General features: G+C 37.1%; 1 protein-coding gene and 1 long non-coding RNA gene across 5 annotated transcripts in view; one reads left to right on the forward strand and one right to left on the reverse strand.

Annotated features, from left to right (window-relative positions):
* Positions 1-24,221, reverse strand: part of ZFP82 (ZFP82 zinc finger protein) — a 100,176-nt gene that overhangs the window by 31,387 nt on the left and 44,568 nt on the right. For 2 of the 4 annotated variants that reach the window (XM_082439452.1, XM_082439455.1), the window contains 3 exons: positions 22,869-22,989; positions 18,650-18,767; positions 18,489-18,555 (listed from right to left, as the gene is read on the reverse strand). The gene's annotated coding sequence lies outside the window, so the exon portion shown is untranslated. The remainder of the gene's footprint in view (positions 1-18,488; positions 18,556-18,649; positions 18,768-22,868; positions 22,990-24,221) is intronic. The other 2 variants (XM_082439453.1, XM_082439454.1) reach the window with 2 other exon arrangements.
* The window catches only part of LOC309649438, a 29,995-nt gene that overhangs the window by 4,877 nt on the left and 897 nt on the right, over positions 1-24,221 (forward strand). The window contains exon 2 of the long non-coding RNA XR_014257113.1: positions 23,518-23,581. This is a non-coding gene — a long non-coding RNA (uncharacterized lncRNA). The remainder of the gene's footprint in view (positions 1-23,517; positions 23,582-24,221) is intronic.

The following is a 24,221-nucleotide window of genomic DNA, read 5'->3' on the forward strand; positions in this document are numbered from 1 at the left end:
GACCAACTGGTTATAGATTGGAGGTTCAAACAACCCCCTCCTTGGGTCTGATTAATTTGCTAGATCAGCTAACAAAACTCACAGGAACATTTTGCTCCGTGTGCCACTAACGTGTATTCTGTGTCTATGGATTTCTTTTGATGGCGTTTCCATTAAGTCCCAGACTGGAAAATTTCAAACGAGGTGTCTTCTACAATAGTTCACTGATTCTTTCTTTTTATTGGTCGACTCTGCTATTGAAGCTCTCTATTAAATTCTTCAGTTCAGACATTGTATGCTTTAGCTCTAGGATTTTTTTTTTATGATTTCTGTTTCTTTGTTGAACTTCTCATTTTGTTCATACATTGTTTTCCTAATTTAGTTTAGTTGTCTGTCTGTGTGTTCTTGTAGTTTGCTGAACTTCTTTAAGAGGATTATTTTGAATTCATTGTCAGACAGTTCATAGATCTCCATTCCTTTAGAGTCAGTTATTGGAGCTTTACTAGTTTCCTTTGGTGGTGTTATGTTTACCTGATTTTTTGTGGTCCTTGTATCCTTGAGTTGGTAACTGCACATTTGATTAAATGGTCTTCTCTTCCAGACTTTACATATTTGCTTCAGCAAGGAAAGAACTTCACTAGTTTACTCAGCTTGGGGTACTGGATTGGTGAGCTGGTAGCATCCATGAGCAGCTGGGGCTTGCAATCAGGGTCTCTAGATGGGTGAGGCCACTGCCCATGCTCTGAGGTCAGGGGTTGCCACTGCCTAGGCTCTGCTGTTGCGTGGAGTCACTTGCTGGGCTCTGCAATCACTTCTGGTCACATGGGGATATCAGGCTGTGTTCCCTGACAGGGCAGTGCCACTGGTTGGCTTCTGTGATTGGGCAGGGTGGCAGGCTGTGCTCTGAACTGATCTTGGTTGGCTGGGCCTCAGGCTGTGCTTCCTGACTAGATGCTGCCACTGGCTGGAGTCTAAGTTCAGGCAGGGCCATAGGCCAGGCTTCATGGTAGTTTGGGGCCTCAGGCTGTACTCTGCAATCAGCAGGGGCTGCAGGTTGTGCCCCAAAGTTGGGTGGGGCTGCAGGCTGGGCTTTGTGACTAGATACACCATTGGCTCCACTATTGGGCATGGTCACTGGCCAGGCTCTCTGGTCAGGCAGGGGCTCCTGCTGTACCCCACAGTTGGTTGGGTCTGGAAACTGTGCTCCATGGTTAGGCTGGGTCATTGTTCAGGCTCCATGACTAGGTGGGACCACAGTCTATGTTTTGCAATTGGGTGGCGTCACTGGCTGAGCTCCCTGCCTATGCAAGGACCCAGGCTGTTTTCAGTAATTGGGCAGGGTTGTGGTCCGGGATCTGCTACTGGGTGGAGTTGTAGGCTGGGCTCTGTGGTTGGGCCATAGGATGTGCTCTGCAGCTGCTGAGCATCTGTGGCTACACTCCCCAGAGGAATGGAACTAGATGCTATGCTCAGCTGTTTGGTGGTACTGTTAGTTTGCAACCCTGCCTGGGTAGGCCAAAGGATATGCTCTGTGGGTCCTAGGTGTCTGTGGTCAGGCTTCCTGGTGGGGTGAGACTGGTAACTATGCTTAGCAGTTCCTCTCCTGCCTGAGTGGAGCCACAGAATGGGCTCCATGGCCAATACAGCTCATTGGCTGGGGATCCTAATCAGGTAGAACTGCTGACTGAGCTCCCTGGCCATGGGACCACTAGCTCAGTTTTACAGGTGGGCAAAGCTACTAGCTAGGCTCTTTGCTCAGGCACTGCTGTAAGCAGGAATACAGTCTGTAAAGATCTAAATGCTGGTTGATTCTTTGTCCACCTCCCTTCTTCATCTCTATCTGATCACTTGTGGTAGAACTCTACAGGCTCCCCCAGTGAATCCCATGAGGTAACACCTGAGTGGGTTTCCTGGAAAGTGTCCCACAATGCTGGGGAAGCTACATGTCCACATTGGGTCCTCTTTTTCCTACTGGAATAACTGTAGGCCTGGGGGGCCCTTCTTGGTACAGTGTTGTGCTGGACTGGGGGAGGGGCAATGTGGTCAAAAGGAAGCCACTCTTCTTACCCTTCTATTGTGGTTCTTCTCATGCTTTGTGATCAAGCAGGGGTTTTTCACAATAGTGTCTTGTCTATGGATAGTTTCTGGTTGGTCTTCTTGTGAGGGGGATTGAAGTTGGGAATGATCGATGATGCCATCTTATGTGCCCAGTCTCTAAAATGTTCAGTTTCCAACAAAAAATTGTGACACATGCAGAGAAACCAGAAAGTGTGACCCATACACAGGAAAAAAGCAACAAACAGAAAATTTCACTAATAAGGTTCAGACAAAAACTTCAAAGTAGCCATTATAAATATCTCAAAAGAACTAAGTTAAACCATACTTAAAGAAGTAAAGGAAGTTATGATGAAAATGTCTTACAAAAATAGACAACCCTCAGAATGGGAGAAAATATTTGCAAATGAAGCAACTGACAAAGGATTAATCTCCAAAATTTACAAGCAGCTCATGCAGCTCAATATCAAAAAACAAACAACCCAATCCAAAAATGGGCAGAAGACCTAAATAGACATTTCTCCAAAGAAGATATACAGACTGGCAACAAACACATGAAAGAATGCTCAACATCACTAATCATTAGAGAAATGCAAATCAAAACTACAATGAGGTATCACCTCACACCAGTCAGAATGGCCATCATCAAAAAATCTACAAACAATAAATGCTGGAGAGGTTGTGGAGAAAAGGGAACCCTCTTGCACTGTTGGTGGGAATGTAAATTGATACAGCCACTATGGAGAACAGTATGGAGGTTCCTTAAAAAACTAAAAATAGAACTACCATACGACCCAGCAATCCCACTACTGGGCACATACCCTGAGAAAACGATAATTCAAAAAGAGTCATGTACCAGAATGTTCACTGCAGCTCTATTTACAATAGCCAGGACATGGAAGCAACCTAAGTGTCCATCGACAGATGAATGGATAAAGAAGATGTAGCACATATATACAATGGAATATTATTCAGCCATAAAAAGAAATGAAATTGAGTTATTTGTAGTGAGGTGGATGGACCTAGAGTCTGTCATACAGAGTGAAGTAAGTCAGAAAGAGAAAAACAAATACTGTATACTAACACATATATATGGAATCTAAAAAAAAAAAAGTTCTGAAGAACCTAGGGGCAGGCCAGAATTAAAGATGCAGATGTAGAGAATGGACTTGAGGACACAGGGAGGGCAAAGGGTAAGCTGGGACGAAGTGAGAGAGTGGCATGAACTTATATATACTACCAAATGTAAAATAGATAGCTAGTGGGAAGCAGCCGCATAGCACAGGGAGATCAGCTTGGTGCTTTGTGTCCACCTAGAGGGGTGGGATAGGGAGGGTGGGAGGGAGACGCAAGAGGGAGGAGATATGGGGATATATGTATATGTATAGCTGATTCACTTTGTTATAAAGCAGAAACTAACACACCATTGTAAAGCAATTATACTCCAATAAAGATGTTAAAAAAATAGGCAATATAAATAAAGAGAAAGAAATAAGAAAGCCAAATGGAAATTCTGGAGTTGAAAATAACAATAACCAAAATAAAAAATTTACTAGAGCGGCTCAGTAATAGATTTGAATTGGTGAAGAAGGAATTAGCAAACTTGTAGATTGATAGAGATCTAACAATCCAAAGAACAGAGAGAGAAATGAATAAAAGTAGACAGCACCTCAGAGAAATATGGGACACCAATAAGAGCACCAAATTATGCATAATGTGAGTAACACAAGGAAAGGAGAGAAGGAAAAGAGCAGAAATATATTCAAAGAAATCACAGCAGAAAAATTCCTAAACTTGATGAAAAACATGAATTTACACAGCCAAGAAACTTAATGAACTGCAAGATGGATAATCACACAGAGATCGACACATAGAAACATCATAATAAAAACACTGAAAGCTAAACACAAAGAAATCTATTGAAAGCAACAGAGCAAACCAACTTGTAATGTATAAGAGAACACCAATAAGATGAATAGCTGACTTTTCAATAGAACAAATGGAGAACAGATAAAAACTGAGAGATTTATTTACTAGCAGATACACCTTATAAGAAGTACTACAGGGGGACTTCCCTGGTGATCCAGTGGTTAAGACTCTGTGCTCCCAATGCAGGGGGCCCAGGGTTTGATCCCTTGTCAGGGAACTAGATCTCGCATGCCGCAATTAAGAGCCCACATGCTGCAACTAAAAGATCCTGCCCGCATGCCACAACTAAAAAGATCCCACATGCTGCAACGAATACCCCACATGCACCAACTAAGACTCGGCACAGCCAAATAAATAAATAAATATTTTTAAAAAGATAAGAAATACTACAGGAAGCTTTTCAGGTTAAAAGCAAGTGACCTTATACAGTAATTCAAATCCACATGAAAAAAACAAAGAGTACCAGTAAAGATAATTACTTAATTATAAAAGTATATAAATGCATATTTCTTTTCTATTCTTCTCTTTACTCATTTAAAAAATAATTTAATAAAACTATATGTATATAATAGTATTTAGGACCTATAACATATAGAAATATATTTGCCAGTAACAGCACAAAGAAGGTGAATGGGAGCAAAGATGTACCAGGCTAAGGAAACAACACCCAGTAAAGGGTGGTAACTCGAATCCACAGGAACAAATGAGACCCATAAATGGTCAACAAGAAGGTTAATATAGCAAACTCTATAAATATATCCTTCTTCTCCTTTCTTATCTCAGCTTCTTTAATAACCATAAAATCATGTAAAGCAATAGTTAAAATAATGTATTGTTGGATATGTAGCATATATAAGTATAATATAGATAACAATATAGCAAGAAAAGGGGGAGAGGGAGGGACTACGCTGGTGGCGCAGTGGTTAAGAATCCACCTGCCAGTGCAGGGGACACGGGTTCGATCCCTTGTCTGGGAAGAGCCCACATGCTGTGGAGCAACTAAGCCTGTGTGCCACAACTGCTGAGCTTTCGCTCTAGAGCCCGTGAGCCACAACTACTGAAGCCCGTGCACCCTAGAGCCCATGCTCCGCAACAAGAGAAGCCACCACAATGAGAAGCCCATGCACTGAACGAAGAGAAGTCCCTGCTCGCTGCAACTAGAGAAAGCCCATTTGCAGCAACAAAGATCCAATGCAGCCAAAAATAAATAAATAAAATAAAATAAATAAATTTACAAAAAAAAGAGGGAGAGGGAATAGAGCTATATAGGAGTAACATAACCATATCTCTAAATCTGAAATAGATTCTGATAATGTAAGATACGTATGGTAAGCCCTAGAGCAACCACCAAGAAAATAACTTTTAAAATATGGTAAAAAAATCATTAAAAGAATTTAAATGTTATGTTAGAAAATATTCACTTAATGCAAAATAAAGAAGTAAAGAATAATAGAGGAACAAAAAGGGCATAAGACATAGAAAACAAAAGTAACAAGGCAGCAATAAATGCAACAATATCAATAACATTAGATGTGAATGAATTAAACAATCCAATCAAAAAGCTGAGATTGTCAGACGGTATTTATTTTTTAAAGATCCAACTATATTCTGTCTACATGAGTTACACTTTTGATTTAAAGATACAAAAAAGTTAGTTATAAACCAACCATAACAAAGCTGGATTGGCTATACTAATACCAGTCAAAGACAGAGTAAAACATGGGAATTCCCTGTCGGTCCAGTGGTTAAGACTTGGCGCTTTCACTGCCATGGGCCCAGGGTTTGATCCCTGGTCAGGGAACTAAGATCCCACAAGCCCCATGGCATGGCAAAAAAAAAAAAAAAAAAGTAAAACACAAAAGTTACTAGAGATAAAGAGGGACCATTTATTATGATGAAAGGGGGCTTCCCTGGTGGCACAGTGGTTAAGAATCCGCCTGCCAATGCAGGGGACACAGGTTTGAGCCCTGGTCTGGGAAGATCCCACATACCGCAGAGCAACTAAGTCCGTGCACCACAACTACTGAGCCCACAAGCCACAACTACTGAAGCCTGCATGCCTAGAGCCTGTGGTGCTCTGCAACAAGAGAAGCCACCGCAATGAGAAGCCCACGCACCGCAATGAAGAGTAGCCCCCACTCACCGCAACTAGAGAAACCCCGCATGCAGCAACAAAGACCCAATGCAGCCAAAAATAAATAATAATAAATAAAATAAATATTAAAAAATCTTATCTATGATAAAAGGGTCAATCCATCAGGAAGATATAACAATTTGAAACACATAAGCACCTAATAATAGAGTCCCTAAATACATGACTTAAAAATTGGAAAAAATGAAGAGAGAAATACACAATTCAACAATAACAGTTGGAGAATGCAATACCCCATTTTCAATAATGGATAGAAAAACTAAGTAGAAGATCAGCAAGGAAATGGAGGACTTGCACAACACTGTACACTGACTAGACCTAACAGACATCTATAGAATACACCATCCAACAATTCTGGAATACATATTCTCCCCAAGTACACATGGAATTTTCTACAGGATGGACCACTTGCTGGGTTATAAAATAAGCCTCAATAAATTTAAAAGGATTGAAATCATGTGCATCATGTTCTCTGACTACAATGGAATGAAATTAAAAACGAATAACAGAAGAAAATTTGGGAAATTCACAAATATGTGGAAATTAAAGAACACACTCCTAAAGAATCAATGGACCAAAGAAAAAAAAAATCACAAGGGAAATTAGCAAGTACTTTGAAATAAATGAAAATGAAGACACAGCCTACCAAACTTACAGGAAGCAGCTAAAGCTAATAGCATTAAAAGGCATATATTTTTTTAAAAAAGATCTGAAATCAATAATCTAAAGTTCTGGACTTCCCTGGTGGTTAAGAATCCACCTGCCAATGCAGGGGACACGGGTTCAAGTCCTGGTCCATGAAGATCCCACATGACGTGGAGCAACTAAGCCCATGCACCACAACTACTAGAGCCGGCTCTCTAGAGCCTGCGAGCCACAACTACTGAGCCCGTGTGCCACAACTACTGAAGCCCACGTGCCTAGAGCCCCTGCTCCACAACAAGAGAAGCCATCGCAATGAGAAGCCCGCACACCACAACGAAGAGCAGCCCCCACTCGCCACAACTAGAGAAAGCCAGTGCACAGAAACGAAGACCCAACACAGTCAAAAATTAAAAAAAAAAAAAATTATCTGAAGTTCTACCTTACGACACTGGAAAAAGAAGAGCAAACTAAGTGTACAAGAAACAAAAGAAAGGAAATAAAGATTAGAGTGGAAATTAATGAAATAGAGAATAGAAAAACAAAAGTGAAAATCAACAAAAATAAAATGTTGGTTCTTTGAAAAGATCAACCAAATTAACGAACTTTTACCTACATTGACTAAGAAAAAGGAAAGACTCAAATTACCAAAATCAGGAATGAAAAAGAGGACATCGAGATAGCCTCAACCACCAGAGGGCAGACAGCAGAAGCAAGAAAAACTACAATCCTGCAGCCTGTGGACCAAAAACCACAGTTACAGAAAGATAGACAAGATGAAAAGGCAGAGGGCTATGTACCAGATGAAGGAACAAGAAAAAACCCCAGAAAAACAACTAAATGAAGTGGAGATAGGCAACCTTCCAGAAAAAGAATTCAGAATAATGATAGTGAAGATGATCCAGGACCTCGGAATAAGAATGGAGGCAAAGATTGAGAAGATGCAAGAAATGATTAACAAAGACCTAGAAGAATTAAAGAACAAACAAACAGAGATGACCAATACAATAACTGAAATGAAAACTACACTAGAAGGAATCAATAGCAGAATAACTGAGGCAGAAGAACGGATAAGTGACCTGGAAGACAGAATGGTGGAATTCACTGCTGCGGAACAGACTAAAGAAAAAAGAATGAAAAGAAATGAAGACAGCTTAAGAGACCTCTGGGACAACATTAAACGCAACAACATTCGCATTATAGGGGTCCCAGAAGGTGAAGAGAGAGAGAAAGGACCAGAGAAAATATTTGAAGAGATTATAGTCAAAAACTTCCCTAACATGGGAAAGGAAATAGCCACCCAACTCCAGGAAGTGCAGAGTCCCAGGCAGGATAAACCCAAGGAGAAACACGCCGAGACACATAGTAATCAAATTTGCAAAAATTAAAGACAAAGAAAAATTATTGAAAGCAGCAAGGGAAAAACGACAAATAACATACAAGGGAACTCCCATAAGGTTAACAGCTGATTTCTCAGCAGAAACTCTACAAGCCAGAAGGGAGTGGCATGATATACTTAAAGTGATGAAAGGGAAGAACCTACAACCAAGATTACTCTACCCGGCAAGGATCTCATTTAGAGTTGATGGAGAAATCAAAAGCTTTACAGACAAGCAAAAGCTAAGAGAATTCAGCACCACCAAACCAGCTCTACAACAAATGCTAAAGGAACTTCTCTAAGTGGGAAACACAAGAGAAGTAAAGGACCTACAAAAACAAACCCAAAACAATTAAGAAAATGGTCATAGGGACATACATATCGATAATTACCTTAAACGTGAATGGATTAAATGCCCCAACCAAAAGACATAGACTGGCTGAATGGATACAAAAACAAGACCCATATATATGCTGTCTACAAGAGACCCACTGTAGACCTAGGGACACATACAGACTGAAAGTGAGGGGATGGAAAAAGATATTCCATGCAAATGGAAATCAAAAGAAAGCTGGAGTAGCTATACTCATATCAGATAAGATAGACTTTAAAATAAAGAATGTTATAAGAGACAAGGAAGGACACTACATAATGATCAAGGGATCAATCCAAGAAGAAGATATAACAATTATAAATATATATGCACCCAACATAGGAGCACCTCAATACATAAGGCAACTGCTAACAGCTATAAAAGAGGAAATTGACAGTAACACAATCATAGTGGGGGACTTTAACACCTCACTTACACCAATGGACAGATCATCCAAAATGAAAATAAATAAGGAAACAGAAGCTTTAAATGACACAATAGACCAGATAGATTTAATTGATATATATAGGACATTCCATCCAAAAACAGCAGATTACACGTTCTTCTCAAGTGCACACGGAACATTCTCCAGGATAGATCACATCTTGGGTCACAAATCAAGCCTCAGTAAATTTAAGAAAATTGAAATCATATCAAGCATCTTTTCTGACCACAACTCTATGAGATTAGAAATGAATTACAGGGAAAAAAACGTAAAAAAGACAAACACATGGAGGCTAAACAATACGTTACTAAACAACCAAGAGATGACTGAAGAAATCAAAGAGGAAATAAAAAAATACCTAGAGACAAATGACAATGAAAACACGACGACCCAAAACCTATGGGATGCAGCGAAAGCAGTTCTAAGAGGGATGTTTATAGCTATACAAGCCTACCTAAAGAAACAAGAAAAATCTCAAATAAACAATCTAACCTTACACCTAAAGAAAGTAGAGAAAGAAGAACAAACAAAACCCAAAGTTAGCAGAAGGAAAGAAATCATAAAGATCAGAGCAGAAATAAATGAAATAGAAACAAAGAAAACAATAGCAAAGACCAATAAAACTAAAAGCTGGTTCTTTGAGAAGATAAACAAAATTGATAAGCCATTAGCCAGACTCATCAAGAAAAAGAGGGAGAGGACTCAAATCAATAATATCAGAAATGAAAAAGGAGAAGTTACAACAGACACCACAGAAATACAAAGCATCCTAAGAGACTACTACAAGCAACTTTATGCCAATAAAATGGACAACCTGGAAGAAATGGACAAATTTTTAGAAAGGTATAACCTTCCAAGACTGAACCAGGAAGAAACAGAAAATATGAACAGACCAATCACAAGTAATGAAATTGAAACTGTGATTAAAAATCTTCCAACAAACAAAAGTCCAGGACCAGCTGGCTTCACAGGTGAATTCTATCAAACATTTAGAGAAGAGCTAACACCTATCCTTCTCAAACTCTTCCAAAAAATTGCAGAGGATGGAACACTCCCAAACTCATTCTATGAGGCCACCATCACCCTGATACCAAAACCAGACAAAGACACTACAAAAAAAGAAAATTACAGACCAATATCACTGATGAATATAGATGCAAAAATCCTCAACAAAATACTAGCAAACAGAATCCAACAACACATTAAAAGGATCATACACCACGATCAAGTGGGATTTATCCCAGGGATGCAAGGATTCTTCAATATACGCAAATCAATCAATGTGATACACCATATTAACAAATTGAAGAATAAAAACCATATGATCATCTCAATAGATGCAGAAAAAGCTTTCGACAAAATTCAACACCCATTTATGATAAAAACTCTCCAGAAAGTGGGCATAGAGGGAACCTACCTCAACATAATAAAGGCCATATATGACAAACCCACAGCAAACATCGTTCTCAGTGGTGAAAAACTGAAAGCATTTCCTCTAAGATCAGGAACGAGACAAGGATGTCCACTCTCACCACTATTATTCAACATAGTTCTGGAAGTCCTAGCCACGGCAATCAGAGAAGAAAAAGAAATAAAAGGAATACAAATTGGAAAAGAAGAAGTAAAACTGTCACTCTTTGCGGATGACATGATACTATACATAGAGAATCCTAAAACTGCCACCAGAAAACTGCTAGAGCTAATTAATGAATATGGTAAAGTTGCAGGATACAAAATTAATGCACAGAAATCTCTTGCATTCCTATACACTAATGATGAAAAATCTGAAAGAGAAATTATGGAAACACTCCCATTTACCCTTGCAACAAAAAGAATAAAATACCTAGGAATAAACCTACCTAGGGAGACAAAAGACCTGTATGCAGAAAACTATAAGACACTGATGAAAGAAATTAAAGATGATACCAACAGATGGAGAGATATACCATGTTCTTGGATTGGAAGAATCAACATTGTGAAAATGAGTATACTACCCAAAGCAATCTACAGATTCAATGCAATCCCTATCAAATTACCAATGGCATTTTTTACGGAACTAGAACAAATCATCTTAAAATTTGTATGGAGACACAAAAGACCCCGAATAGCCAAAGCAGTCTTGAGGCAAAAAAATGGAGCTGGAAAAATCAGACTCCCTGACTTCAGACTCTACTACAAAGCTACAGTAATCAAGACAATATGGTACTGGCACAAAAACAGAAACATAGATCAATGGAACAAGATAGAAAGCCCAGAGATTAACCCACGCACCTATGGTCAACTAATCTATGACAAAGGAGGCAAAGATATACAATGGAGAAAAGACAGTCTCTTCAATAAGTGGTGCTGGGAAAACAGGATAGCTACATGTAAAAGAATGAAATTAGAATACTCCCTAACACCATACACAAAAATAAACTCAAAATGGATTAGAGACCTAAATATAAGACTGGACACTATAAAACTCTTAGAGGAAAACATAGGAAGAACACTCTTTGACATAAATCACAGCAAGATCTTTTTTGATCCACCTCCTAGAGTAATGGAAGTAAAAACAAAAATAAACAAATGGGACCTAATGAAACTTCAAACCTTTTGCACAGCAAAGGAAACCATAAACAAGACGAAAAGACAACCCTCAGAATGGGAGAAAATATTTGCAAACGAATCAACGGACAAAGGATTAATCTCCAAAATATATAAACAGCTCATTCAGCTCAATATTAAAGAAACAAACACCCCAATCCAAAAATGGGCAGAAGACCTAAATAGACATTTCTCCAAAGAAGACATACAGGCGGCCACGAAGCACATGAAAAGATGCTCAACATCACTAATTATTAGAGAAATGCAAATCAAAACTACAATGAGGTATCACCTCACTCCTGTTAGAATGGGCATCATCAGAAAATCTACAAACAACAAATGCTGGAGAGGGTGTGGAGAAAAGGGAACCCTCTTGCACTGTTGGTGGGAATGTAAATTGATACAGCCACTATGGAGAACAATATGGAGGTTCCTTAAAAAACTAAAAATAGAATTACCATATGACCCAGCAATCCCACTACTGGGCATATACCCAGAGAAAACCGTAATTCAAAAAAACACATGCACCCCAATGTTCATTGCAGCACTATTTACAATAGCCAGGTCATGGAAGCAACCTAAATGCCCATCAACAGACGAATGAATAAAGAAGTTGTGGTACATATATACAATGGAATATTACTCAGCCATAAAAAGGAAAGAAATTGAGTCATTTGTTGAGAAGTGGATGGATCTAGAGACTGTCATACAGAGTGAAGTAAGTCAGAAAGAGAAAAACAAATATCGTATATTAATGCATGTATGTGGAACCTAGAAAAATGGTACAGATGAGCCAGTTTGCAGGGCAGAAGTTGAGACACAGATGTAGAGAATGGACATATGGACACCAAGGGGGGAAAACTGCGGTGGGTTGGGGATGGTGGTGTGCTGAATTGGGCGATTGGGATTGACATGTATACACTGATGTGTATAAAATTGATGCCTAATAAGAACCTGCAGTATAAAACAACAAACAAAACAACTAATACTAAACTTTCATTGGGTTATTTGTATGGAAATATGTTAATATAAATGTTTCAGACATTACATGAAATTTCTAAAAATCTTATATTTGTATTTGTATGGAAATATGTATGGAAATATGTTAATAAAAAAAAAGAAAAGAAAAGAAAAAGAAAAAGAGGACATCATTATTGACCATACAAAAATTTTTTAATATTATAAAGGAATACTATGAACAATTATATACCAATATATTAAATAACTGAGGTGAAATGGGCACATACTTAGAAAGACATAAAGTACTGACTGAAGAAGAAACAGAAAGTCTGAATAGATTCATAAAAAATAAAGAGATTGAATTAGTAATTTAGACACTACCCAAAGAGAAAAGACTGGGCTGAGATGCCTTCACTGGTGAATTCTACCAAACTTGTAGAAAATTACAACCAATTCTTAACAAACTCTTCCAAAAAATAGAAGGGGAGGTTATATTTCCCAACTTTGCTTTAAGTCCAATATTAGCCTAATATCAAACCAGAAAAAGACATCACAAGGAACAAATTCTACAAATCAATATCTGTTATGAATATAGATGCAAAAATCCTCAACAAAGTATTACCAAACCGAATCCAGCTATACATATACACCATGACCAAGTGGGATTTATCCCGGGAATGCAAGATGGGTTTAACATTCAAAAATCCATTAATGTAGTACACCATATCAATGGAATAAAGGACAAAAAAGTCCCAATAGATGCACAAAAAGCATTTGACAAAATCCAGTTCCCCTTCATGACAAAAATACTAAACAAACCAGGAATAGAAGGGATTTTTTTTTTCAACCTGATAATGTTCTTCTACAAAAAATTCACAGATAACATCATATTTAATGCCAAAAGACTGGATGCTTTCCTCCTAAAATTAAGAACAAGATAAGGATGTCTATTCTCACCACTTCTGTTTGACATTGTACTGGAGGTTATAGGTACAGCAATTAGGCAAGAGAAAATGAAATAAAAAGCTTCAAGAATAAAAGGGAAGAAGTAAAACTATCTCTTTGAAGATGGCATGGTCTTGTGTATAGAAAATCCTAAGGAATCCACTAAAAAACTGTTAGAACTAATAAATGAGTTTAAAGAAGTTGCAGGGTACATGATCAATATACAAAGATTAATTGTATTTCCATAGACTGATACAATGAGTATCAGAATTGAAAATAAGAAAAAATTCCATTTGTAATAGCATCAAAAATTAAATATTTAGGAATAACTTCAACAAAATAAGTGTAAAACTTATACTTTTTAAACTATAAAGCATTGATGAAAGAAATTAAAGAAAATCTAAATAAATGGAAAGGCATTTCATGTTCATGAGTCAGAACACTTAATATTGTTAAAGTGGCAATATTTCCTAAATTGATCTACAGGTTCAGTGCAATCCCTATAAAAATCCCACCTGGCTTCCTTGATAAGTTGACAAGCTGATCTGAACATTCATATTTGAATACAAGGGACCTAGAATAATCAAAACAATCTTGAAAAAGAACAAAGATGGAGGACTCACATTTCCTAAATACAGAACAGTACACTACAGTAGTCAAGATAGTATGATAGTGGTATGAGGATCAATGGAATAGAACTGAGAATTCAGAAATAAACCCTCAGATTACAATCAATTGATTTTTTTAAAATAAATTTATTTATTTTTGGCTGCGCTGGGTCTTTGTAGCTGCGCGTTCTTTCTCTAGCTATGGCAAGCGGGGGCTACTCTTCATTGCAGTGTGCAGTCTTCTCATTGTGGTGGCTTCTCTTGTTGCAGAGCATGTGCTCTAGGCACGCGGGGTTCAGTAGTTGTGGCACGCAGGCTCAGTAGTTGTGGCTCACAGGCTCTAGAGCGCAGGCTCAGTTGTGGCGCATGGGCTTAGTTGTTCCACGGCATGTGGGATCTTCCCGGACCAGGGCTCGAACCCATGTCCCCTGCATTGGCAGGTGGATTCTTAACCACTGCTCCACCAGGGAAGCCCTACAATCAACTGATTTTTGAGAAAGGGCAATTCCATAGGGGCAGTAATAGTCTTTCAACAAATCATCTTGGGACCACATTTTCACATGGAAATGATGAAGTTGGACCCCTACATCACACCATAAACATAAAGTAACTCAAAATTGATCAAATACTTAAATATAAGAGCTAAAAAGTATAAAACATCTAAAAGAAAACATGGCTGTAAATCTGTGAAACTTTGGATTAGGCAATGATTTAGATATGAAACTAAAAGCATAAGTAATAAAAGAAAAAATATATGAATTGTTCTTTATCAAATTTAAAAAACAATTTTGTGCTTCAAAAGACACTGGTGAAAGAAAGTGAAAAGAGGACTTCCCTGGTGGTGCAGTGGTTAAGAATCTGCCTGTCAATGCAGGGGACATGGGTGCGATCCCTGGTCTGGGAAGACCCCACATGCCACGGAGTAACTAAGCCCATGTGCCACAACTACTGAGCCTGTGCTCTAGAGCCCGCAAGCCATAACTACTGAGCCCGTGTACCACAACTACTGAAGCCCACGTGCCCTAGAGCCCATGTGCCACAACTACTGAGCCTGCATGCCTAGAGCCCATGCTCTGCAATGAGAGAAGCTACCACAACAAGAAGCCCATGCACCACAACGAAGAGTAGCCCCCGCTCACCACAACTAGACAAAGCCCATGCTCAGCAACAAAGACCCAATGCAGCCAAAAATTCTTTTAAATTTAAAAAATAAAAATAAATAAATTAATAAAAGGAAGTGAAAAGACATCTCACGGAATGGGAAAAAATTTTGCAAATCATATATCTGATAAGGAACTTTCATCTAGAATTATATAAAGAACTCTTACAACTTAATAGTAAAAAGACAACCCAACTTAAAAATGGACAAAATATCTGAATAGACATTTCTGCAAAGAAGATATATACAGGCCAATAAGCACATGAAAATATGCTCAACGTCACTAGTCACCAGGGAAATGCAAGTCAAAACTATGAGATACCACTTCATGTATTAGGATAGTTGTAATAAAAAAGACAGATAACAACAAGTATTGACAAGGCTGTGAAGAAATCAGTACACTCATACACTCCTGGTGGAAATATAAAATGGTGCAGCCTCTTTGGAAAACAGTCTGGAAGTTCCTCGAACTGTTAAAGCCATATAACCATACAACCCAGCAATTCCACTCTTAGATATATATACCCAAGAAAAATGAAACTATATGTCCACAGAAAAATTTCATGAATGTTCATAGCATTATTAATCATAACCAAAGAGTAAAAACAACCTAGATGTCCAGCAACTAATGAATGAAGGAATGAAATGTAGTATACATACAACAGGATACTATTCAGCCATAAAAAGAATGAAGTACTGACACAACTACAACATGGATGAACCTTGAAAACATGCTCTGTGAAAGAATGCAGACACAAAAGACAGCATATTATATGATTGCATTTACATTAAACATATTGAATAGGCAAATCTATAAAGACAGAAAATAGATTAGTGGTTGCCTAGTGTTGGAATGTATGGGGGAAGCAACCCCAAGTAATTAAAGAATTGTGTTTGAAGTCTCAAAAAAATGTGGGCAAATGAATTTTGATATGCTCATACCATAGACTATTATTATAGAGTAGTCTTCCCTGACTCCCATATTTTTATTATAATTGATATATTACTTAAACTTATGACTTGAGCTTCTTTTTTATTCACTGCCCAACCCTGAATTCTCTCAATCCATTTAAAAATAAAAGTGATAAATCTTAGTTACCCTGGTTTAGGAAATATTTCTTAGATAGGATGTAAAAAGCATGAACCATGAAAGAAAAAAAAATGACAAATTGATTTCATCAAAACTAAAAACTTTTTAAAAAAAAAAAAAAAAACTAAAAACGTTTTCTCTTCAAAATCCACTGTTAAGTAAATGAAAAAGCAAGCTACAGATTGGCAGAAAATAGTTGCTGACCATATGTCTAATAAAGGACTTGTATCTTGAATATACAAATAATTCATATGACATAATAAGAAGGCAAATAACCCAATAAAGACTGGTAAAAGATTTAACAGAGGGCTTCCCTGGTGGCGCAGTGGTTGAGAATCTGCCTGCCAATGCAGGGGACACGGGTTCGAGCCCTGGTCTGGGAAGATCCCACATGCCGCGGAGCAACTGGGCCCGTGAGCCACAACTACTGAGCCTGCGCGTCTGGAGCCTGTGCTCTGCAACAAGAGAGGCCGCGATAGTGAGAGGCCCGCGCACCGTGATGAAGAGTGGCCCCCGCTTGCCGCAACTAGACGAAGCCCTCGCACAGAAACGAAGACCCAACACAGCCAAAATAAATAATAATTTAAAAAATAAATAAATTAATTTAAAAAAAAAAGATTTAACAGATACTACACCAAAAATTATATGTGAATGGCATAACAAAACAAAATAGAACAAAAACCCACATGAAGAGATGCTCAACATCACTAGTAGATTAAAACAGTGAGATGTAAATTAAAATACAAATTAAATGTAAATTAAAACGAGATGATACTATACACTCATTAAAATGGTTAAAATTTTTAACTGAAAATATTAAGTGTTGGCAAGTTTATGGAACAACTGGAACTCTCAAACATTGATGGTACATATCAATGTTCTTATAAAGTTAAAGATATACCCAGCATATGACTTTATTCACCCGAGAGAAATGAATACCTGCTTATACAAAGATTTGCACTTGAATGTTCATAGTAGCTTTATTCACACTGCCAAAAAATGGAAACCACCCAATGTGCATCAATTGGTGAAGAGATAAACAAATCAGAGTATTTCTGTACAATGCTGTATTACTCAGAAAGAAAAAAAGAATTAGATAATCTACTGATACACAGAACAACATGAACGAATCTCTAAAGAATTATGTTAAATACAAGAAGTCTTACATAATACATTATGTACTGTAGATTCCATTTATATGAAATTCTGGAAAAGTTGAAATTTTTGTGGACAGAAAGTAGATTAGTGGCTACCAGAGGCCAGGGGCAGAGATTGGGGAAGGGGTTGATGACAAAAAGGCATGAAGGAACTTTTTTTTTTTTTGGCTGTGCCGCACGGCATGTGGGATCTTAGTTCCCCAACCAGGGATCGAACCTGCCCCCCTGCATTGGAAGCATGGAGTCTTAACAACTAGATCACCAGGGAAGTCCCTGAAGGAACTTTTTGAAGTGAAGGAAACATTCTAAATCATGCTTGTGGTAGCAATTACATGATTGTATACATTTTTCAAAAGTCATCAAATTGTTCACTTAAAATTGGTGAATTTTACTGCATGTAAATTGTACCTCAATAAAGCTGATTAAACAAAACCAATAAAAAGTAAAAAAGATTCTAGAAAAATAGGAGTTACATTAGCAAAGTTTTTAAATCGTCCCAAATCCCCACATAAATATAGAGCAAGCAGCCAGTAAAACCAAAAACCCATTGGCAACATTTAAGTAAAACTGGATGAAACAATTTTATGGGCTTAATTGCACCTCCCCTCAAATTCATATGTTGAAACCCTAACCCCCAGTACCTCAGAATGTGACCATATCTGAAGATAGGGGCTTTAAAGAGATGATTAAATTAAGATGATTAGTGTGGGCCCTAATCCAGTCTCTTCTTATAAGAAGAGGAAATTTGGATACTCTGAGAAACACTAGGGAAGTGCTGGCCCAGTGGAAAGGCTATGTGAGGACACAGTGAGAAGGTGGCCATCTGCAAGCCAAGGAGAGAGGCAGGAAAAGACTTCCTGACATCTTGATCTTGGACTAATAGCAACCAGAACTGTGAGAAAATAAATTTCTGTTGCTTAAGCCACCCGGCCTGTGGTAATTTGTTATGACAGCCCCAGCAAACTAATACAGATAACATCCCCATGAATCCCCAAATAAAAGCAGATAGGGAAAAATCATAATGCAATACCTGCATGGTGAATCTGTGCATCTGTGAAGAAGGAAGCCAAGCAAAGTAATTGGACATCTGAAGTAACCTGAAAACAAGAGAACACCAAAACATATTCACTGGAAAGCACAGTGGGCCAAGTTGAGAACAACAGCTGAAACGGGATGCAGCTTTGCACACACCAATGGGACAGGAGTGCAAGTTGTCCATGACGGAAGATCTGAAGGGGCTTGTGAAGCTTTGTCTGCGAGAACTCTCAAAGTAGACAGCCCAAATTTCTTTCCAGGAGAAAGTTCCTCCCTGAGGAGAAAATGCAAAGAATGGGGAATCATAATTGAGCTGGACAGGGAAAACAGACTCAAAGTCAAGGTCCAGATAAAAGTGGGAGGGAGGAAGAGAGCAATTAAGTGTCAGAAAGCCTATATATATATATATATATATATATATATATATATATATATATATATATATATATATGTGTGTGTGTGTGTGTGTGTGTGTGTGTGTGTGTGTGTGTATTTCTTTTTCAACACTGTGTGAAGCCTACAGAAGGAGCTCTGTAGGTGTAAAAAATTACCCTGAATCAAGCCTCCTTCTAAAGTGGTTCAGGGAAACTACCATATAAAAATAAGTAACAGAAAGGTATCAGACCAACTCCATAAAAGTTACTATTTTAAAAGAGAGAGAGAGAGAGAATAAGGAATACAATAACATCCTTACAGACAATGAAAGCATATCAGAAAGATCAAAATTGGAATCTACTATTCTAAAATGAGCTAATATTGCATTTAGAAAATGATACAAAATATGAAAGAATAATATAAATTAGAACCAAAAAAAATTCAGAAATGGGGTGCTAACTCAGAAGAGAATAAGAAATAAGTCATTTCAGAAATAAAGACTCTCTTAAAAAAACTAAAAATAGAACTACCATATGACCCAGCAATCCCACTCCTAGGCATATACCCAGAGAAAACATAATTTGAAAAGATACATGCACCCCAATGTTCATTGCAGCACTATTTACTATGTACAATAGCCAGGACATGGAAGCAAACTAAATGTCCATCAATGGAAGAATGGGTAAAGAAGATGTGGTACATATATACAGTGGAATAGTACTCAGCCATAAAAAGAACAAAAATGCCATTTGCAGCAACATGGATGGACCTAGAGATTGTCATACTGAGTGAAGTAAGTCAGACAGAGAAAGACAAATATCATATAATATCACTTACATGTAGAATCTTTAAAAAGGGTACAAATGAACTTATTTACAAAACAGAAAGAGTCACAGATGTGTAAAACAAACTTATGGTTACCAGGGGATGGGGCGGAGAGATAAACTGGGAGATTGGGATTGATATATCACACTACTATATATAAAATAGATAACTAGTATGGACCTAGTGTATAGCACAGGGAACTCAATACTCTGTAATGGCCTATACGGACAAAGAATCTAAAAAAAGAGTGGATTTATGTATATGTATAACTGATTCACTTTGCTCTACACCTGAAACTAACACAACATTGTAAATCAACTATACGCCAATAAAAATTTTTTAAAAAACGGAAATAAAGACTCAACCAGAAGGAATACAACAATGACTAAACCAAGAAATGCCTAAGAGAAATAGAAGGTAAAAATGAGGAAAATTTCTAAAATTGGAAAGAAATGAAGAAAGAAATTTAAAAAGACTTGAGAGACAGAGAAAAATATTGGAGATAGGCAAAGAAGATCAAACATATTAACGGAAGTTCCTGAAGAAGAAAACAAAAGCAAAGGAACAGAATACTAAAAACTTATAATAATAATAATAATACTGATATAAAAAAGATTTGCAATTGCATATTGAAAAAGTAGATGGTGTACCTGAGAATATCAATTCAGAACAACAAACTCCAAGTCATATTAGTAAAATTACTTTAAAGAAAAGAAAAAAATTATTTGGGCACCTAGGGAGAAATAAATATAAGTAACTTTTTTTTTTTTTTTGGCCGCACTGCTTGGCATGTGGAACTTCCCCAACTAGGGATCAAACCCGTGCCCCCTGCATTGGAAGCATGTAGTCTTAACCACTGGACCATCAGGGAAGTCCATAAGTGACTTTTAAAAGGAAAAAGAAAGTCAGGTTATCACCAGACATTTTGACAGTAAATACAGTATATTTAGAAATATAAAATGGAATAGCATATTTTAAATACTCAATGAAAGAAAATATGAGCCAAATATTTTATACCCAGCAAAACTAAAAAACATTTATTAACATATGAGTATGGAGAAATATTGTAGGTTAAAAGAAACTTAAAAGACATGTCAAATTAAAAAAAGGGGTAAGGTAAAACATAATGTTTAGAGATGTACAAATGGATAAATTATAAAGAAACACAAGGAAGAAATAACACAAGGAAGAAAAGTTAGGAGAGTGGTAGTGGTTACTTTTGGAGACAGGGCAAGGTAATGATTGGGACAGTACACATGGAGGAATTTTTGACTTATCTGGTAAATTTCTATTTTTTGACCTGAGTGATGGTTACAGGGGTATTTGTCTTATAACAATTCATTTGGGTGTATTTTTGTGGTTTTTCTGTGTGTGTTTTATTTTTGCAATAAAAAAAGATTTAAAAAAACCAACAACGATGAAAAACAGAGTCTCAGGAATTATAACTTTTCTCCTCCTTCACAGCATGTAAACATGGAGGCGAAAAGTCAGTGCTGTTGAAAGCCACTCAAGCCTGAAAACATTTGTATTTGCTGGAAAACTGTTCCAGTTACACAGAGAATGAACAAACACTGAAATTCTAAAAGGATAAGATATCATGCCTACTAGCCCTCAAGCATATTTAGAGCCTGAGTAGACAAAGCCTGTATGGGACAGGAATTCAAGCCCTGAACATGGTTTAAGGTAATCTACAACAGGTACCCTTATCTTCCTGGCAGAAGTAATATTAATTGTTTCTTGATCTCAGGGAATCTTCACAAATAATTATTTTCAAGGTCAATGAGAAGCATGTGGTAAAAGAAACTAAGCCCTCAATGAAACAAGGTATTATGAAAGAGAACCAGCAGAAACACAACATAGTGACAATAGGCCTTCATTTGAATCATAGATACAAGTTACCAAAGAACTTTGCTTATGTTTAAAGCTCGATTTTATTTCTTTAAAATATGTGTAGGGAACTATAAAAATTACGATTTGAAAAAGAACAAAGTAAAACTTTCATACATGAAAAGTACAATAACTGAAATTAGATACTTATTGTACAGGTTGGGCACAAAATTGGACAAAACAGAAAAGAGAATTACTTAACTGGAAGAAAGATAAAAATACACAGAATCTATCACAGAGAGATAAAATGAGGCTGTATATAAAAGAGAGTTTAAAGATATGCCAGATAGAGTTGGAGTTGCAGCTAAATTTCAATATTAGAAGAAACAATAAGTGAACAATTTCCAAAGATGATGGCAGTCTCTAAACCATTGACTCAAATCCTTCAACCTAGACCCATTATGGAGAAACTGCATAAAATCAAAGACAATGAGAAAATCTTAAAACAGCAAACAAGAAAGGATAAATTACCTTCAAATTAGCCATTAGACTGACAGCTGACTTTTCACAGCAGCAATGAAAGTAAGGAGAGTGGAATGATAGCTGAAATAAAATACTATCCACTGAAATAAAATAATAATGAGACATAGGGAAAATGATCCCCAATGGAAGTGTTGAGAAACAAGAATGAATGAAAAGCAATATAGGAATTATGGGGGCAAATGTAAATGAACATTGACTATAAAAAATTATGTCTATGAGGTTAAATAAAGATAATAAAAATGCAAGAAAACAATAATCTACATTGGGATATGGGTGGATAAATGTAGCTAAAGTACTCTAAGTATGTTCTATTGTCATGGGAGTGAATAAAGATATGAACTGTTTTAGACCATGATAGGTTTTAGTATTCATGATATTTTCTGAAGTAACCCTTAAAGCATAGAAATAGTATGTAGAATTTCCAATAATAGAGGTAAAAAACAAAATGACAATTTTTAAAATCATGAAGAAAACAAAGAGGAAAAAAATAATATAGAATTGACAAGATAAACAGAAAAGATTAAAGATGGTAGATTTAAAGCTAAATATATCAGTAATTACATTGAATAAATTAGATCTAATACTCTATTTAAAAGACAAAGAATGTCATATTGTATTAAAAAATGCAACTATATTGTGTTTAGAAGACACATCTATAACTTAAGGATACAAAAAATTGAAATTAAAATAATTGAAATTTAATTAATTGAAATTAAATTATATCATACAAACAATAAACAATTCATGTAACTATACTACTAGCAGACAACCTAAACTTTAAGACACGATGCATTATTAGAGATACCTGTTTGAAGATCTTGTCTGATGTAGTTATCTTGCAATAGTGTTACTTTTCTCATGCTCCACTCCCCTTATATCCAGACCATAAATTATAATCAAATCTCAGCATATTCTGAAAGTCAAACCTAAATATCAAAAACATTGTCTAAGGATAATGTAGAGAATATATGAAGAAATACTTTCACCAGTGGACACAACAGTGATTCCAATACAATGTAAAGTGAGCCCATAACTTGGCTATTTAGAGCTCCTTGTGACCCTGGGCAACAGACCAAAGGCTGGGGTGGAAGAAGAAGAAGGGTGTAGGTTGGTGTTTGCCAGGCTGATTGATCCTGGCTCTCAAGGGAAAGATAGGTTTGAAATTTCCAAATGGAACATGGATAGAACACAAAGATTCCCCTGGGTCAACTCCTACTTCTAAATCATTTCCAGTAGTAAAAGTTAATAGAAAACTATAATAACCAACAAGGATTCAGATCCTTTTTTTATCAAGGTTTAGGTCACTTTACCTATAAAAACTCCCCAATCTACTAAATTAAAAGGGAGTGTGTCACACCTGTCATTTACAGAGAAGAAGACTGGAGCATCTACCTAATTTATATATACCTATATATTATGATTACATTTCTTTTTACTCTTTTTCTTATATGTAGGTTGTTACCACTTAAGACAAAATTTACAGAATGTCTACAAAGGATCCTGACAGATATAGAAGAGGTATAGACATTACCCAGCACATTTTCAGTTGAGTGGGGGAATGGCTATATTATTTTAAGTGAGGTTTTCATTTTCAGCTGTGGGAAGAATTATGTATGATTAATGGGATGCCATCTTATAAACACTGGCCATTCGTTTGGCTGCCCAGTTCATGTGTACCCTTGCTATGATGGGAAACATCCGTCTTTAAGAAGCAGAGGCTGGAGGCTTCCCTGGTGGTGCAGTGGTTAAGAATCCACCTACCAATGCAGGGGACATGGGTTCGAGCCCTGGTCCGGGAAGATCCCACATGCCACGGAGCAACTAAGCCCGTGCGCCACAACTACTGAGCCTGCGCTCTAGAGCCCACGAACCACAACTATTGGAGCCCACGTTCCACAACTACTGAAGCCCACACACCTAGAGTCCGTGCTCTGCCACAAGAGAAGCCACTGCAATGAGAAGCCCGCACACCGCAACAAAGAGTAGACCCCGCTTGCCGCAACTAGAGAAAGCCCGTGTACAGCAACAAAGACCCAACGCAGCCAAAAATAAATAAATAAATAAATAAATAAATAAATAAATATATATATATATATATATATATATACACATATATATACACATATATATATATATATATATATATATATATATATAT

Source organism: Balaenoptera physalus, assembly GCF_965194825.1.
Source record: "Balaenoptera physalus genome assembly, chromosome: 19".
Taxonomy (NCBI): domain Eukaryota; kingdom Metazoa; phylum Chordata; class Mammalia; order Artiodactyla; family Balaenopteridae; genus Balaenoptera; species Balaenoptera physalus.